Here is a 20,237-nt window from a genome sequence, read left to right as displayed (position 1 = left end):
TCCTTTGTTAAAGTAGCTTTTGCAAAATGAAAGCAGACAACAGAACTACCAACATCCCTTAATGCCTCACACTTCCCTATATGACTCTAAATGCCTTAGAGTCATAAGGTGTTGTATGGTTAATATTTAAGCTATTAAAAATATAGTCTTTGTATTTTAAAAAAAATGTGATCCATTTTTGTTATGCCCAATCTCATAAATTAATCAGCTTCCATTTCCTACAATCAGTTTCTAAGCTGGCCCTTACAGCATTTTAAACATAGTGACACTTTTAGTATTAATAGTTTTTGAGTGTCAATGCTGAATTCAGCTATTTCTGACAGCCATCTTTCCTGTTTGATCATCAAAGATTCTCTCTCTCCCCCATTCCCCCTCCCTCCCTCTATCCCTCTCTCTCTTTCTCTCTCTCTCTCTCTCTCTCTCTCTCTCTCTCTCTCTCTCTCTCTCTCCCTCTCCCCCGCCCACCCCATACTCCCCCATCTTTCTTTCAGTCTCTTGAAAATCAAAAGGCATAAGCACATAACTGTTCTCTAGTTGGATGCAATTGTGTTATGGTGGAAATAGGATTTAGTTAATCCCACATAAAGGGCATAAAATTGGTATCATGAGATCCAAAACTGTGACTTGTAGCCTTGTATCTGAAAGACTCTAAACATTATCAAACCTAACATTGGGATAAAAGATTACTGAGGCATCAAATGTATTGAGTAAGTAAGCAGCACAATATCTATTTTTAGTTCTTCTTGTTTCAAAATCAAAGCATCTTATCTTGCCCAACTCAAGAACCATAATAAATTATTTTGGAACAGGAAGCTCCATCATACATAGGGTAATTACCCATATCTTCATTCTCGGGATTTCTTCAAATGGTCAGACCACCCAGGAAAAGGCTGTTGGCAGCCATTTTATTAACATCGATACTAAGAGCCGAATTTTGGGTTGGATGTTGAATTCTTGTTGTGGTTTCATGTCCTGTTATTGAAGTTGGAGTATGAATGCTTGGCCATAGGGAGGTCAGACATTTAGTTGGGGAACTAGTCCATGCTGATCGAGATTCCCAGCTGAGTTGTCCTGTGTGCCTAATCAAGATTCCCATCTAAGTTATCTATTCAGATGGTAAAATGTTTGTTACCTCACTGATCACATCATGTCATGCTTTACACTACGCTTATGAGAGTGGATTTGCCAAGATGGTAATAAAACACTAACCTTTGCTGAACAATTCTCACCTATTCTGTCCACCTGCTTTGGAATGATCATTCAATAATAGACAATAGACAATAGGTGCAGGAGTAGGCCATTCGGCCCTTCTAGCCAGCGCCGCCATTCACTGTGATCATGGTTGATCATACACAATCAGTACCCCGTTCCTGCTGTTACACCTGTGCTCCCACTCCCCCTCTTTTTGACATTCACAAGATCGCTATTAAGTCAGGTCAGGAGACACAGGAAATGAGAGAAAGACATGCAGAATCCACAAAGAGTTTGGAATGTGTCCTGGGCTCAGAAAGGCGGAACCATTGATAACAGCTATTGTCTCTTGGAGACGGAATTGTGTATTGAACGCTGTGCTATTCATCGATGCCCTCAAGGAATCAGGCAACGTGGGCTGGTTGGGGGGGATGGCATCCTCCCTAACCTGATTGACATCTGAGACCCCGTGAGTGGGGATAAAAGAGGATCTGTGGGAACAGCCCCTCTGACGCACCAGAAGAAATGCTAGAACTCCTGTAACAGCGTAATAGTGAAAGCCGGTGGAAAAGCCCACGTGCATCCTTTTCCATTTGTCTCGGAATTGGTGGGCCTTTACCACGGAAGACGGGAATGGTAGCTGTGAAAGGAATAGGAAAAGGGACAGAAATGGTGCCCTTACATAGGGTCATTATGAATTGTGAGCTAGTCTCTGGACCAGTTGAAATGTGAGTGCGATCAGAATTCCTGAAAACTGGCATGAACGTCCTTCTGGGTAATGATTTAGCCGGTGGTAAGGCTTGGGCAGCAATGAAGCTGACAAAACAGCCTGTGAGTGTTGAGGCTCCGCCCCTACATTCCAAGATCTATCCCGCATGCGTGATCACTCGCAGCATGTCGAGAAAGGCAGCTGAGACAAAGGGCAGTTTAAATCAGGCCAGTATCGATTTGGCCGAGACGTTTTTACCGACCCTGTACCAGGAGGGTGGGAAAACGGAGAATAAGAAAGTGAAAGAGAGTAAGGGAGAGAAGGTAGACCTGCCCTTAGTGAGGAGAAAAGTTCTAGAGGCACGAAATAAAGATGAGAAACAGATAGAGCTGTTTAAAGATCCAGAGTTGGACATGGATGATCTGTCTGGTTTGGCAGAACTGTTTGAAGAAGTTGAAAATTCTAAAGGTGTTCCCGATATTGAAATGAGGGCAGTCCTAGATGAAAAGGATGCCCTTACCTTGAAGAAGTCTGCTGGGTTGGCAGATGAGGTTGTTTCAGCCCGCGGGGTTGAGTTTACTCCAGAAGGGAGTTGCCCAGAGAGTAGCTGGGAGAATCAGGGGAATTTAGAATTTGGACCGGGTACGGGTATTGAAAGCCTGGAAGAGGCAAATGTCCATTTGAGTGTGTCCAAGATGAGGATGCATGTGGTGCTGAACCTAGTAATGGAGCTCAGAAAAAGTCTGAGGTATTTGATTCAGTCGAAAAGGAATGCAGTCCTTGTGGGTCAGAAAGACTTGGTTCAGTGAAGAAAGGGTTAACCTTGGTATAAGTGGGAAGTGAGAGTTCCCAGGTGTTTGTGCTCGAAGGTGTGTTAAAAGTTAGTGAGGAGATGAATATTATTATTGAAGGAAAAGGGAAATATGTAGTTCCCAAATTGAATGATGAAAATTTAAAGGCTAGACTGATATCAAAGGCAGTAACCAGGCTACAGAGACAATTGTGTGGTACCACAAAGCCTGTGAATCAATTGCAGGTTGAGTTGGAAGGTAAAGGGGCCCCACATGCTTTTATTATTCCGGAATGTGGTGTAAAAAAGCAGAATTTGAAATGCTGTTTGAACAAAGAGTTTGAACTGAAAATTAATAGCCTGAAGGGTCCTGAAGAGAAAACTAGCAACTTGCGAAAAATTAAAGAATTGGGTGGAAATTCAGAAGATGGTCTAAGTTTGGGACACATTGTTGATAAAATAACTTCTATGGAAGGAGCAGACGAGAGCCTATTTCGTCAGGGTGCACAAGCTCCCCATGTGGGAGCTAACCAGAAAAGAGGCGAGGGTTAATGGGGACGCCATTTTTAAATAGCAAAAGCCAGTTTTACGGGATTTTGACAAAGCATGTGAATAATAAAGACAACCCCATGGAAGCCTGCCTGTTAAGTTTGAAAGCAACATAAAGGGGGACTTCCGGTAAGATGGCGATTGCTTAGCTGCTCCGAACTTTTGTTCCGTTACTGTCACTATCTTTGCACTAAATGTCTCCATTTTTTAAACCTTAGTCGGGAACTTTTTCCGTACCTCTTACTTGCCTGTGAACACACCTAACTTACAATGTCTAGCAAGAGCTCTAAATCCGGGAGAAAGGAAGCTACTGCTCTCTCAGACGAGACCCTGGCTGCGCTCGGTCAACTCCGAGACGAAATTTTAAAGGAATTCAAAACCACTTTCAAACAGTTGGAGGACAAGCTTGATCAGATCAACAACAAGGTGGGCAAACATGCCCAACACTTATCTCGCATCGATTCAACTTCTGAAGATTTAAAAAGTCGTGCTCGATACTTGGAGACTCTCTGTTCCAGCTTGGAGGAAAAGTGTAACAAATTCCTTTTCAAAACGGTGGATCTCGAAAATCGCAGCAGACGCTGCAATCTTAGAATTCTTAGATTGCCAGAGGCCACAGAACAGGGATCAACAGTGAAGTTTTTCGCCGAGTTTCTCTGTGAGATATTCGGGAAAGATTTGCTTCCGAACCTGCCTGAGCTCGAACGGGCACACCGGGTCCATGTTCCCGCCGGAATTCTGGGCAACCGCCCGCGACCAGTAATGTTGTGATTCCATCAATACCAGGTAAAACACAGTCTGATTGTAGAGGCACATCGCAGAGGTTCTTTTATTTTTCAGGATACAACCATTCGCTTTGTGGAAGATTTTGCACCCCAGACCTTAAAGATGCGCGCTGAGTTTAAAGGCGCAATTAAAGTGCTTTTTGATCATGGTTTTAAACCCTCTCTTCATTCCCCTGGTAATCTACGAATCAAGCTTAACACTGGGAAATACAAATGGTTTAAGTCAGCCAAGGAAGCTGAAGCACTTGTGGCAAGTCTTCCGGCTTTCCAGCCATCTTTGGAACCCGGTCAGACCTCCTAAAATGGTGGATAAGTACTTCTCGTAGGAAAATTACTTTTTCTGGACTCAGACTTTACTTGAATCATTCAGACATTATTCATCAAAACTCTAAGGGCTGTTGACAATCTCTCCCTGGATTTGGTGTGTGTGTAATCTATCTTTTATTGTTGTACAACTTTATCTACAGAGTTCTACAACTGACTTTAACTTGTTTTGGAGGATTGAAGTCTTCAGTGAAGGCCTTCCTGTTTGTTGGTTCACAGTTTAATTGCTGATCTATTTTTCCTTTTTATATTTATTTATTTTATTATACTTTTTTCTTTTCTTCACCCCCTTTTTTCTAATTTCTGGATTTTTTTCTCTCTTCTCTGTAAATGGTTGATAAATACTCGTCTTGAATTTATAATTTTCCCCTTCCTCTCCTTTTTTTTATCCTTTTTTTTCCTTTCTCTTACTTTATTCTTCTATAATTTTTTTCGCTGGCAGGTTAGTTTTGGTCCTCTTCCGATTTTCTCTGTATTAAGTTTTATATTCCTGCAGAAGGTGTTCTAATCTGTAGTTATATTTTTAGTGCATAAACTAGTTACTATTTGTTATAGTATTTACACTGAACTGCTGTTAATGACATAGATCTGGAAGTTGTATTTGGGTTAATTTTTTTGGTAGAGCTAGCTACTTGTTTTGGTAGCTGTCTAGTTTTGGGTTGTGTGGGTGGGGTGGGATTTCTAGTTCCAACATCACTCACTGTATATATTATATCTCTTTATTGCTCAGGACATGTATATGTTTTGATTTTATGAATCTATGTTTATATCTCTGCTCCCAGACTGCTATTGTACTGCTTGACTTTTTACATGCCTTCTGCCTTTTATGCATTAGTCATCGATAATGGCTAGCGCACTTAAATTCGTGAGCTGGAATGTGAAGGGATTGAATCACCCTGTTAAAAGGAGGAAGGTATTCTCATATATCAAACAACTCAAAGCTGACATTGCTTTCCTTCAAGAAACTCATATTCGTTGTTCTGATAACTCCCGGCTTTTGTCAAAGTGGGCGGGTCAGCATTTTCATTCATCCTTCACCGCTAAAGCTAGGGGAGTCTCCATTCTTATTAAATCAAATATTCCTTTTGAACTCCATAATAAAATATCTGATATAAATGGCCATTTTATTATTGTTTCTGGCAAACTATATAACACTAAAGTTGTTATATAGTTGTTAAATTAGGGGCAAACCTGTATGCCCCCAATTTTGATGATGTTAATTTTTTTGAATGGTTTCTTTCCTCACTACCAGACTTAAACTCATACTCTCTTATACTGGGTGGTGACTTTAATTGTTGATTAGATCCTAATTTGGAGCGATCGTACTCTGTTACTAGACCACCTAATAAATCTGCCTTAGCTATCCAATCGTTTCTCTCTAATTATGGTATCTCTGATGTACGGTGTTTCCTCCATCCTACGGAGAGAGATTATTCTTTTTTCTCACATGTTCACTATACCTTCACTAGATTTGATTATTTCTTACTCGATAACCAACTTATTCTATTTGCCCACTCTTGTGACTATCGGAGTATACTGATCTCTGACCATGCCCCAATTACTCTCTCTCTGAATTTGCCTGGTCTCTCTCAGAGGAATAAACACTGGCGGTTTGATTCAACTTTACTATCGGATGATGATTTTTAAAAATTCATTAAGGATCAGATAACCTTTTATTTTAACACTAATACATCACCTGAAGTGCCATCCCAGATTGTCTGGGATGACATGAAAGCATATCTGAGGGGGCAAATAATCTCTTACACAGCAAATCTCAACAGAAGATCCCATGCAGATCGATTAAACCTCATTAACCAGATTAAAGAATTGGATCAAATATATGCCCAAACTAGGAACCCTGAATTATACAAGAAGCGTGTTGAACTCCAAACTAAATTTAACCTTCTGTCCACTCAACCTGTCGAACGCCAACTTCTCGAAAGCAAGAGTCGCTTTTACATTCATGGGGATAAGTCTGGTAAATTCCTAGCCAATCAGCTGAGGCGTTCCAAAGCCAAACAACATATTACAAAGATCCGGAAGGAGAATGGAGACTTTACATTGGATCATTTAGAAATTAATGATGCATTTAAAAATTTTTATTCTCGGCTTTATTCCTCTGAATCTCTGAATGACAATATCTCTGTTGATCAGTTTTTACAGAATCTGAATATCCCCTCACTTTCATCTGATTTCAAAGCCAAACTCAATGCGCCTATGTCATTAGAAGAAATATCTACTGCAATTTCTGCACTGTCCTCAGGGAAATCTCCTGGACCTGATGGGTTTCCTGTAGAATTTTATGAATCATTCTCTTCTCTTCTTTCTCCTCAGTTACTTTCAGTATCATTTGACTTGTTTAATTACGGCAAATTGCCTCTCTCTTTCAGTGAGGCATCTATTATTCTTCTTTTTAAAAAGGGCAAAGACCCAACAGAGTGTTCCTCGTATAGGCCGATTTCTCTGCTCAATGTTGATGTAAAGATCTTAGCTAAAGTTTTGGCTCATAGATTAGAAATCATCATTCCCTCCATTATCTCTGATGACCAAACAGGCTTTATTAAAAATCGTCTCCCTTTTTTTAACATTCAGCATTTATTTAATATTTTATACTCACCTCCAACTGGGATTCCTGAATGTGTTATTTCCCTCGATGCGGAGAAAGCATTTGATTGTATGGAGTGGAACTACCTTTTTGCAGTTTTAGAAAAATTTGACCGTGGCCTAAGTTTCATCTCTTGGATTCAATTGCTGTACCTGTGTCCTACTGCCTCTGTTTTAACCAATTTTCAGAAATCCCAAGTATTTAATCTCAAACGTGGCACCCGCCAGGGATGCCCCTTAAGTCCCTTTCTCTTTGATTTGGCTATGGAACCTCTGGCAATAGCATTTCGAAACTGCCCTGAATTGACTGGGATTTGGAGAGGGGGTGTTGAGCATAAAATTTCTCTCTATGCTAATGACTTATTACTCTTTCTCTCCAATCTGTCTACATCCTTACCTCTAATGTTTTCACTTCTTGACCAGTTTAGCCAGATCTCTGGCTATAAACTTAATTTACATAAGAGTGAACTTCTCCCAATTAATAAAGAAGCACAAGAACTAACATTTCGTGATCTCCCTTTTAAGGTGGTCCATAATCAATTTACTTATCTTGGAATTACAGTCACAAGGAAGTTTAAAGATCTCTTTCGTGAAAACTTTGCCAATCTTTCATATGCTATAAATCAGAGTCTGGTACAATGGTCACCTCTATCTATGTCTTTGGTAGGTCGTATTAATGTTGTTAAAATGTATGTTCTCCCCAAATTTTTATACCTATTTCAATCTATCCCAATTTTTATTCCTAAATCTTTTTTTGATTCCTTAGACTCTATTGTTTTGTCATATCTGTGGCAGAATAAGCGCTCTAGAATTAATAAAATCCATCTCCAAAAATCTAAAAAAGAGGGTGGCATGGCTTTACCTAACTTTCATTTATATTATTGGGCAGCTAATATACATTGTGCTACCTTCTGGTCTTTCTTCCATGGCCAACCCGAGTGCCCTAACTGGGTGGCGATGGAGCTGAGCTCCACTAAAGAATTGTCTATCTCTGCACTTCTTGGCTCTGCACTCCCTAGTAGTCTGCCCAGATCAATAGCTAATCCTCTTGTTAGACACACTTTGCGTATATGGGCTCAGATCAGGAAGTGCTATGGTTTCCAGGGGTTTTCCGTTTCCAGCCCTGTTGCTCATAATCACCTTTTTTACCTACTACATACGATTCAGCATTCCAGGTTTGGTATAGGAAGGGCATTAGACATTTTGAAGATCTTTTCATTGATAATCGCTTCGCTTCTTTTCAGCAGCTCTCTGTTAAGTTCAATCTGTCCGATGCTCATTTTGTCAGATATCTCCAAATCCGACACTTTATTGCTCCTTTACTTCCTAACTTTCCTGAAATGCCTGCGAAAAATGCTATGGATCTATTTCTTTCCATGAATCCACTAGGTAAAGGCTTAATATCAATCATCCGAGATAAACTAGCAGCCTTACGATGGGCCCCCATGGATAAAATCAAAATGGCCTGGGAGCAGGATTTAAATATGTCCTTATCTGAGGAGAGCTGGGATTCAGTTCTCAAATCGGTTAACTCAACCTCTCTTTGTAATCGCCACTGCCTTTTACAGTTTAAGGTTGTTCATAGAGCCCATAAGTCTAAATCTAAACTATCTCGATTCTACCCTAGCATTAGTCCGCTCTGTGATAAATGCAAGAGGGGCGTGGCCTCTCTCATCCATATGTACTGGTTCTGTCCTAGCTTGGAGAAATTCTGGAAAGATGTCTTCACTACGTTATCGTGTATTCTGAATCAGCACCTAGAACCAAACCCCTTAATTGCTCTGTTCGGTTTTTGGGGTGAGACAGATTTATGTCTGGGTCCGACCAAATGCCGAATATTATCCTTTGCCTCTCTCCTGGCTAGACGCTTGATCCTCCTCAGATGGAGAGATGTTGCCCCGCCCACTCATGCTCAATGACTTAACAACATTATGGCCTGTTTGGACCTCGAAAAAATTCATTATTCAGTTCTCAATTCGGATCTAAAGTTCCATAAGGTCTGGGGACCTTTTATCGAGTACTTTCACAACCTTCCTCTTGACTAGGGTTTTTTTTTCTCTTCGGTCCCTTGCTTTCAGCTCCTTTTTTTTCTGGTAGAAGGCATTATTATCCTCTGTTGCTGAGTGTATTCACAGTCTGGGAGTTTGGCTGTCCTGACTTATGCTCTCTATATTGTGTTGTGGTTGGTCTGGAGTTGCTGTTGTTTTTTGTTGTGTTATGGGGATTGCGGAGGACACTAAGCTTACTTGTCTTTAATTTAGGTGCTTTTTTTTGTTAAATTCTCTTCCTTTGTAGCATATTGTTATTGTATGCTTAATTTTGCACTGTTGTAATGTTCCTCATTGGGATTTGGGGTTTTTAATTTGTAAAATGTTTTGAAAAACTAATAATTTTTTTTTAATTTAAAGAAAGCAACATAAAGATTAGTATTTGCATGAACTTTTGTAGTATACCAGTAAGCTAAGATCATAACTCTTTAGTTTTTGTTTGCTAAAGAAAAATAAGACCTACAAATAGGTGGTTATTAAATTGGAGTCTGATGCTACAAGACTTTAGTAAGGTACAAAATGTTAAGATATTAAAGGAAGTGACAATGTAATCGGTAATCATCTAGATACTGAATTGAATGTATAACTGTATTACCCTGTTAAAAAAAATCTTTTGTATGTTGTTAGATTCTAAAATCCTGTAAGACTCTGTATTACTTCGTTTTTTTCCGATGATAAAAAACGCGTTGAAGAAAGGGGGTGTTACGCCTGTGCTCCCCCCCTCCTTTTTGAGAATCACAAGATCGCTATTAAGTCAGGTCAGGAGACACAGGAAATGAGAGAAAGACATGCAGAATCCACAAAGAGTTTGGAATGTGTCCTGGCCTCCGAAAGGCAGAACCATTGATAACAGCTATTGTATCTTGGAGACAGAATTGTGTATTGAATGCTGTGCTAATCATCCATGCCCTCAAGAAATCAGGCAACGTGGGCTGGTTGGGGGGCATGGCATCCTCCCCAACCTGATTGACATCTGAGACCCCGTGAGTGGGGATAAAAGAGGGTCTGTGGGAACAGCCCCTACAACACACCAGAAGAAATGCTAGAACTCCTGTAACAGCGTAATAGTGAAAGCCGGTGGAAAAGCCCACATTCGTCCTTTTCCATTTGTCTCGGAATTGGTGGGCCTTTACCACGGAAGCACGGCTTTAGCTAACACAAGGGGAAATCAGCCCCCAATGACTCTCGAAGGATTGACATCATAAAAGGAATGGGCAAGTTAAACCTCCGTCTTTCTCTCCAACCAAAAGCTGCAGCTTGAATGAACTTGAGTGACTTTTATATTTCCATCGGACAATACATTATCCCCTAGACAACGATAGAGCTGTTTCTTATTGATTATTATTATACCCGCGCTTTTAGATTTAGTATTGATGACGTATATTATCTGTATGTTTGCATTGATATTATTTTTGTGTATTTTTATCAATAAATACCGTTAAAAATAGTACCATCAGACTTCAACGGACCTCTCTATCTTTGCTGGTAAGTGACCCAGTTACGGGGTACGTAACAATTGGGGTTCTCATCTCGAGATTTGACAGCAAATTGGGAGGCCAGTGAATCGGGCTTGTAAGTCCAAACTTGGATCTGGTTACGCGGGTAGCCAGACGGGAAACCAGCAAAGATGGACGTGGATGAATTTATAGAAAACCTGACTCTAGAGGCGCTAGAGGCGGCCACCAAGTCAGACTTGATAAATCTGGCAAAAGGGCTAAACCTCGCAGAGGTGAGGTTGTCCATGAAAAAACGGGAGGTGCCAAGGGCAATAACTCAGTATTATATTGGGAAGAATGTGTTTGCAGCTGAGGTATTGGAAAATATCCCTGGAAAGGTACCAGCTAGTGGGACGGCTCAGTTAGACTTGGAGAAATTAAGGTTGGAACATGCAATTAAGTTAAAGCAGCTGGACGCAGCTGAGAAAGAGAAGGAGAGAGCCGAGAAGGAGAGAGAGTATGGGGAGGCAGAGAAACAGTGGAAACATGACTTGGAGATGGAGAAGTTAAGGCAAGAGCGAAGAGATCAAGGGTCAGACCGAGAGGAACGGTTTAATGTTAGTCGGGAGTTGAGGTTAGTACCTCCGTTCGAGGAGACGGATGTTGATAGTTATTTCTTGCTTTTTGAGAAGGTGGCAGTGAATCAGAAGTGGCCCAGAGATCAGTGGGTGGCGTTGTTACAAAGTGTGTTAAAAGGGAAGGCACAACGAGCATATACGGCATTGTCCATGGAGGAGGAAGAGGCAGAGAGTTATGACAAAGTAAAGGCGGCCATTCTCCGGAGTTATGAATTAGTACCTGAAGTGTATAGACAAAAGTTCAGAAATTTAAAGAAAGGGGGGAATCAGACGTCAACCGAGTTTGCCTATGAGAAGGGTGTGCTCGTGGACCATTGGTGCACAGCAGAGATAGTGGAAGAGGAATTCTGGCATCTCAGGGAGTTAATTCTGGTGGTGGAATTTAAAAGTTGTGTTTCGGAGGATATCTGGATGTATTTGAATGAGAAGCCGAATAAGTCCATTTCAGACTTTGCTAGGTTTGCAGATGAATATGCCCTAACTCACAAGACAAAGTTTTCCTCGAATAACAGTTCCCAGTGGGACCGTAGGAACGATAGAGAAAGCCCGCCAGCTGAGGCAAAGGTCCCACCGGGAGCTAGTGGTAAGATTGAGGGGGAAAGGCCAGACGGCCAGAGATTTCCGGGCTTGACCTGTTTTAATTGTAGAAAGGGGGGACATATTGCATCTAGGTGCTTTGCTCCGAGGAAGGAGACAGGAAAAGGGAAAGCAGCAGTCCCTATCGGATGTGCCGTGGTAATCAGTAAATCGACAAGAGAGCCCCCGGGTAGACAGAGTACGAGAAGGGTCTGAGACTTGTATGTCAAAGGGAACCATGTCTGTGAGGGAGCGAGACACACCAGTTCCAGTACGGATATGGAGAGACACGGGGGCCGAACTATCATTGATCAGCAGTAAGTTACTAGATTTTGGTCACAAGACGGGAATGGTAGCTGTGAAAGGAATAGGAAAAGGGATGGAAATGGTGCCCTTACATAGAGTCATTATGAATTGTGAGCTAGTCTCTGGACCAGTTGAAATGTGGGTGCGATCAGAATTCCCGAAAACTGACGTGAACGTCCTTCTGGGTAATGATTTAGCCGGTGGTAAGGCTTGGGCAGCAATGAAGCTGACAAAACAGCCTGTGAGTGTTGAGGCTCCGCCCCTACATTCCAAGATCTATCCCGCATGCGTGATCACTCGCAGCATGTCGAGAAAGGCAGCTGAGACAGAGGGCAGTTTAAATTAGGCCAGTATCGATTTGGCCGAGACGTTTTTACCGACCCTGTACCAGGAGGGTGGGAAAACGGAGAATAGGAAAGTGAAAGAGAGTAAGGGAGAGGGGGTAGACCTGCCCTTAGCGAGGAGAAAAGTTCTAGAAACACGAAATAAAGATGAGAAACAGATTGAGCTGTTAAGAGGTCCAGAGTTGGACATGGATGATCTGTCTGGTTTGGCAGAACTGTTTGAAGAGGTTGAAACTTCTAAAGGTGTTCCCAATAATGAAATGAGGGCAGCCCTAGATGAAAAGGATGCCATTACCTTGAAGAAGTCTGCTGGGTTGGCAGATGAGGTTGTTTCAGCCCGCGGGGTTGAGTTTACTCCAGAAGGGAGTTGCCCAGAGAGTAGCTGGGAGAATCAGGGGAATTTAGAATTTGGACCGGGTACGGGTATTGAAAGCCTGGAAGAGGCAAATGTCCATTTGAGTGTGTCCAAGATGAGGATGCATGTGGTGCTGAACCTAGTAATGGAGCTCAGAAAAAGTCTGAGGTATTTGATTCAGTTGAAAAGGAATGCTGTCCTTGTGGGTCAGATAGACTTGGTTCAGTGAAGAAAGGGTTAACCTTGGTATTAGTGGGAAGTGAGAGTTCCCAGGTGTTTGTGCTCGAAGGTGTGTTAAAAGTTAGTGGGGAGATGAATATTATTATTGAAGAAAAAGGGAAATATGTAGTTCTCAAATTGAATGATGAAAATTTAAAGGTATCAAAAGGCAGGTATCAAAGGTAGCAACCAGGCTACAGAGACAATTGTGTGGTACCACAAAGCCTGTGAATCAATTACAGGTTTAGTTGGAAGGTAAAGGGGCCCCACACTCTATTGTTATTCCGGAATGTGGTGTAAAAAGGCAGGATTTGAAATGCTGTTTGAACAAAGAATTTGAACTGAGAACTAATAGCCTGAAGGGTCCTGAAGAGAAAACTAGCAACTTGCGTAAAATTAAAGAAAAGGAATGGGCAAGTTAAACATCCGTCTTTCTCTCCAACCAAAAGCTACAGTTTGAATGAACTTGAGTGACTTTTATATTTCCAATGGACAATACATTATCCCCTAGACAACGATAGAGCTATTTCTTATTGATTATTATTATACCCGCGCTTTTAGATTTAGTATTGATGACATATATTATCTGTATGTTTGCATTGATATTATTTTTGTGTATTTTTATCAAGAAAGACTGTTAAAAATAATACCATCAGACTTCAACGGACCTCTCTATCTTTGCTGGTAAGTGACCCAGTTACGGGGTATGTAACACTGCCCTCTCCCCGTATCCCTTGACCCCGCTATCTATAAGAGCTCTATCTAACGCTCTCTTGAAAGCATCCAGAGACTTGGCCTCCACTGCCTTCTGGGGCAGAACATTCCACATATCCACCACTCTCTGGGTGAAAAAGTTTTTCCACATCTCTGTTCTAAATGGCCTACCTCTTATTCTTAAACTGTGGCCTCTAGTTCTGGACTCACCCATCAGCGGGAACATGCTTCCTGCCTCCAGCGTGTCCAATCCCTTAATAATCTTATATGTTTCAATCAGATCCCCTCTCATCCTTCCAAATTCCAGTGTATACAAGCCCAGTCGCTCCAATCTTTCAACATATGACAGTCCCACCATTCTGGGAATTAACCTTGTGAACCTACGCTGCACTCCCTCAATAGCAAGAATGTCCTTCCTCAAATTTGGAGACCAAAACTGCACACAATACTCCAGGTGGGGTCTCACCAGGGCCCTGTACAGATGCAGAAAGACCTCTACTCCTATACTCAATTCCTCTTGTTATAAAGGCCAGCATGCCATTAGCTTTCTTCACTGCCTGCTGTGCCCACATGCTTGCTTTCATTGACTGATGTACAAGAGCACCTAGATCTTGTTGTACTTCCCCTTTTCCTAACTTGCCTCCATTTAGATAGTAATTTGCCTTCCTGTTCTTGCCACCAAAGTGGATAACCTCACATTTATCCACATTAAATTGCATCTGCCATACATTTTCCCACTCACCTAGCCTGTCCAAGTCACCCTGCGTTTTCATAACGTCCTCCTGACATTTCACACTGCCACCCAGCTTTGTAACATCAGCAAATTTGCTAATGTTACTTTTAATCCCTTCATCTAAATCATTAATGTATATTGTAAACAGTTGCGGTCCCAGCATTGAACCTTGCGGTACCCCACTGGTCACAGCCTGCCATTCAGAAAGGGACCTGTTAATCACTACTCTTTGTTTCCTGTCAGCCAGCCAATTTTCAATCCATGCCAGTACTCTGCCCCCAATACCATGTGCCATAATTTTGCCCACTAATCTCTTATGTGGGGCTTTATCAAGAGCTTTCTGGAAGTCCAGGTACACTATATCCACTGGCTCTCCCTTGTCCATATTCATAGTTATATCCTCAAAAAAACTCCAGAAGATTAGTCAAGCATGATTTTCCCTTCGTAAATCCATGCTGACTCAGACTGATCCTTCCACTGCTATCCAAATGTGTCGTAATTTCCTCTTTTATAATTGACTCCAGCATCTTTCCCACTACTGATGTCAGGCTAACTGGTCTATAATTCACTGTTTTTTCTCTCCCTCCTTTCTTGAAAAGTGGGACAACATTAACCACCCTCCAATCTGCAGGAACTGATCCAGAATTTATAGAACATTGGAAAATGATTACCAATGTGTCCACAATTTCTAGAGCCACCTCCTTAAGTATTCTGGGATGCAAACCATCATCTGAACAATACTCTTGAGGGTACGTTCACACTAGACTGGATAATTTTGAAAACACCAGTTTCACATAAAAACAATGGGTGTCCACACTATGCATTTTTAAAATTATCTCTATCCACATTGAAATGGAGATTTCGGTGAATCTCCTCTTCCTGCGCATGTGCAGGACACATCTACAGAAAACAAGCGGCTTGTTTGGTGTTGAATCTTGCTGTAAAAGTGCATATTTGTGTAGTTACAAACTCAAAAACTTAAAACGACGGACAGCTGTTGGCTTTCACGCAGGAGAACTTAAAAGTAAAAAGCAAATACTGGAGCGTATGGAGGCAACTGACAGGGAGTTCATGGACAGATTGACCCAGTTGACAACGAACATTGAAAAACTGACTAACTCTGTTGCATTAATAAAGCACCTTGTTAAATGTATAAAACATGTCTGCATCAGTGTTATCTTGTATTTCCACACAATGTAACATTAGGCTGTTACACATCTAATGTCAGAGAAGTACTTGCATAAATAGGTAAACCACCTTCATACGAGCAAAGACAGAAAACAGAGCAAAGTGAGTATACTTATTTATTCAGTAAGTTATGGGTCAAAGTATTTGGTGAATACATTTCTAACTCTTCTGGCATCAGTTTCGTTGCTGTCTATTCTGAAATTGTTAATTTGTGATCAAGAAAACAATGAAATAGTGCGCTGCCATCTGACAGCGTTTTCAGATTTCTCTGGTTACCCTGTCCACACTGCTCCGGCCAATCCGGCATTTTCAAAAATACACACTTTGGAGAGAGTTTCTGAAAAGCTCCGATTTCGAGGGACGAAAACACCATTTTAGTGTGGATGAAGGGTAAAAACAAAAAGAAAAAGCTTTGGCTACTTATTTATCCAGTGTAGTGTGGACATAGCCTGAGATTATTGGAGAAGAGTGCAGGCCTGTAGTAAATTCTTTAAGTACTGCCACAGGAACCACGGTTGCCAACGTTTTTGCAAACAGGATGACTAACACTCAGAAGTGATCTGCACCTTCCAAGAGGCATTATTATAGGGCTGACACCAGAGTAAGTTAATAGAGAATAGCAGAATGGAAATCCTTTATTTGCAGTTTCCACCTTGTCTCTGTTAGCCATTAAACAGAACAGGGCTACATGCTGAGTCACATTCTTGTAACATCAGAACCAATGGAATGCGCTTAAAGAAATAGTCAAGAGTCAGAACTTACTCAGTTTTCCAGGCGTTAGCCTTCACCTGTGGGCTATCGGCCTTGCATAGTTCTGTACAGATTTACCTGAATAGTAAAAACTCTGAAAAAGTTAAACTACTTCTTTGTTCACAATATGGAAATTACTCGACATGCCAATATTTGTTCTTTATCTGTAATTGCTCTTGAACTGAGGAAGATCTGACACTTTGATGGTATTCTATGTTAAGCACATTGCATCTGTTTTAAAAATCAAAAAAAAACGAACTAAAAAAAGCTTAGAATCTTGCAATCCCAACCTTAATGTCTTCCTAAATACTATACCTATGGATGCCAGTGGGACGTTGGATATTTCATGAGACGCCTCTTGAACCCTCATACACAAAAACCAGATGATAGCCTGTGAGATTTCCCTCAGATCATCAAAGTCAGCTACATCGTACACATAGTTTACAGCTGGCTCACTGGCAATCTGCTTCAGTTCCCTCTCATCGGCAACTTGAATACCAATGACATACACAATGATCCCCTGATCCTTCAGAGCCTTTGCTGGCAAACTAATGCTATCTTCAGACTTCCCATCAGTGATAATGATAGCCACCTGTGGCACGTCCATTGAAGCCCTACTTCCTGCCGACTCCACAAAATGCTCTTTCAGCAGGAACCTCAAGCCCAGCCCAGTTCTTGAACCACCTCCCTTCAATTGTAGTTGCTGTATCTTCCACAGGATATCATTCTTATCATAAAAAGAATTCAGGAAAAACTCTGTACGAGGGTTTCCACTGAACTGAATGAGGCCAATCTGTACTTTGTCCTCTCCAACATCAAATCCATTCACCAAAGTAGAGAGAAAATCTTGGACTTTTTCAAAGTTGTGGGATCCTATACTCCAGGATCCATCAACTAGGAAAACAATGTCAGCAATAGAGGACATTGTACAAGCTATTAAGACAGGAAAAAAAAACAGGTTAATAAGATAATGACAAATTCATCGATCTTCAACCTTTCACCGATGTATCTAAGATTTCCACCAGTTTCAAAAGGTTAACTAACACACTGGTGTCCAAGAACCAGAATCAGAATCAAGTTTAATATCACTTGCAGAAGTCATGAAATGTGTTGTTTTGCATTAGCGGTACATTGCAATCCATAATAACAAAAACTATAAATTGCAATAACAAGTATGAGTAAAAAAAAGAAAATTAAGTAAGCAGTGCAAAATGGAGGAAAAAATACTGAGGTAATGTTTATGGATTCATTGTCCATTCAGAAATATGATGGTGAAGGGGAAGAAACTGTTCCTCAAATGTTGAATTGAGTGACTGAAATGAAGAGCAGGATGAGATGCCTCAACCACTGTCTCCCTGTAGCGAAGTGCTTTGCGAAGTTAGGTATGGCTAGAACTAACTCTTATCTGAGCAGGGGCCAGTACCTGTTGCACTTCAACAGCTCCACAGCAGACACAGTCTCACTGGCTCTCTACACTACATTGGAGCACACAGACAACTACAGAACATACGTCATACTTCTACTTATCAATTAACGTTTGGCATTCAACACCACCATTCTCTCATTAGAGATCACCAAGTCTCAATTCCTGGGGTTCTGCACTTCCCCCTGTAACTGGATCCTCAATTTCCTCATTGGGAGACCACAGTCCGTGCTATCAGCAACACATCTCCTCCTTGCTGACAATCATTGCAGGTACACCTCAAGGAAACATGCTTCGTCCACTGCTCTACTTTCTCTAGACTGAGGATTGTGTAGCTAAGCACAGTTCAAAGCATTAGCTATAAATTCAGAATTGTCATCACTATTGTTCATAAAGTCTCAGATAGCAGCAAGGGGGCATTCAGGAGTGGGATAGATTGGCAGTTTGAATGTCACAACAAGAAGCTCATTGGCAAGACAAAGGAATTGATTGTCGTGGGGAAATCAGGGGAACAGACACCAGTCCTCACTGAAAGCTCAACAGTGGAAAGGGAGAGCAGCTTCACGTTCCAGGGTAAGAACATCTTAGAGGATCGATCTTGGACTCCACATGTTAACTCAATCACAGATAAATCTCTATTGCATTAGGAGATTTGGTTTGTCTCCAAAAACTTACGTATGTTAGAGAGACTTTAGACTGGGTGCCTCACAGCCTGGTATAGAGACTCCAATGCACAGCATTGCAAAAGGCTGCAAACAGTTGTAGGCTCACCCAGTTCTATCATGGGCATGCCCTCCCCACCACCAAAGATGTAATGATTCTGAAACAGCTTGGACCATAAGGCCATAAGACACAGGAGGAGAATTAGACCATGCGGCTCATCGAGTCTGCTCTGCCATTTGATCATGACTGATCCCTTTTCCTCTCAATCCCATTCTCCTGCCTTCTCCCTGTAACCTTTCACACCACAACTTATCAACAATCTATCAACCTACGCCTTAAATACACTCTATGACTTGGCTTCCACAACCACCTGTGGCAAAAAAAAATCCACTGATTCACCATTCCCTTGCGAAAGAAATTCCTCCATTTCTATTCTAAAAGGATGTCCTTCTAATCTGAGGTTGTGCCCTTTGGTCCTAGACACCCCACTCTATGAAACATCCTCTCTACATCCACTTTATCTATGCCTTTCAACATTGGATGAGGAACCTCCCCCCCCCCCACCCATTCTTCTAAATTTCCAGCGATTACAGGCCTAGAGCTATCAAAAACTTCTTATATGATAAACCTTTCATTCCTAGAATCATTTTTGTGAACCTCCTTTGAACGTTTTCCCATGTCAGTACATCCTTTCGTAGATAAGGGGCCCAAAACTGCTCACAATACTCCAATCACAAACAAGAGGAAATCTGCTGATGCCAGCATTCCAAGTAACACACACAAAATGCTGGAGGAACTCAGCAACCCATGCAGCACCTATGGAAAAGAGTACAGTCTATGTTTCGGGCCGAGACCCTTCTTCAGGACTGGAGAAAATAAAAATGAGGAGTAGGATCCCACTACCAAGTACATCTTTTTCTCCCTTATCCATTCATTCCTCCCCACTGATCTCTTTCCTGGCACTTACTCTAGCAAGGGGAATAAGTGCTACACCTACCCCTACTCATCCTCCTCCCTCATTACCATTCAGGACCCCAAACAGTCCTTCCAAGTGAGGCAACACTTCACCTGTGAGTCTGTGGGGTAATCTACTGTGTACAGTGCTCCTGGTGTGACCAGCTATATATCAGTGAGATCCGTTGTGGATTGGGCATCCTTTTCATTGAGCACCTATGCTCTGTCTGCCAAAAAAAGTGGGATCTCCCAGTGGCCATCAATTTTAATTCCACTTCTCACTCCCGTTCCGATATGTGTATCCATGGCCTCTATTGTTGCGATGATGCCACACTCAGGTTGGAGGAACAACACCTTATATTCAGTCTGGGTAGCCTCCAACCTGATGTCATGAGCATCAATTTCTTGAACTTCCGGCATTGGCCCCTCCCCACCTCCTTCATCATTCTCAACCCCTTTTCCCTTTCTAGCCTTATCTCTTTGCCCACCCGTCACCTCCCCCTGTGCTCTTCCCCCCTTTTCTGCAATGGCCTTCTGTCCTCTCCTCTCAGTCTGCCCCTTTTCCAGCCCTATATCTCGTTCACCAATCAACTTCCTAGCTTTTTACTTCACACCCCACCCCGCTCTCAGTTTCACCATCAACTTGTGTTCTTCTTCCCCTCCCTCCACCTTCTTGTTCAGACTTTTCATCTTTTTTCTCCAGTCCTGCCAAAGGGGTCCGTCCAGAAACATCGACTGTACTCTTTACCATAGATGCTGCCTGGACTGCTGAGTTCCTCCAGCATTTTGCTTGTGTGTTCATGGAAAGACCACAAATGCCTCCCACCCGACTTGACACATAATAAAGAAATGATTAATGTTTGCAATTTATAGTAATTTTATGTTTTTTTTACTGTACTGCTAACACAAAACAATGAATTACACATAATTTAAATCAA

This window comes from Hypanus sabinus, chromosome 20, assembly GCF_030144855.1.
Source record: "Hypanus sabinus isolate sHypSab1 chromosome 20, sHypSab1.hap1, whole genome shotgun sequence".
Classification (NCBI taxonomy): domain Eukaryota; kingdom Metazoa; phylum Chordata; class Chondrichthyes; order Myliobatiformes; family Dasyatidae; genus Hypanus; species Hypanus sabinus.
The sequence above is the reverse complement of the archived record's forward strand: the minus strand, read 5'-3'. Positions refer to the sequence as shown.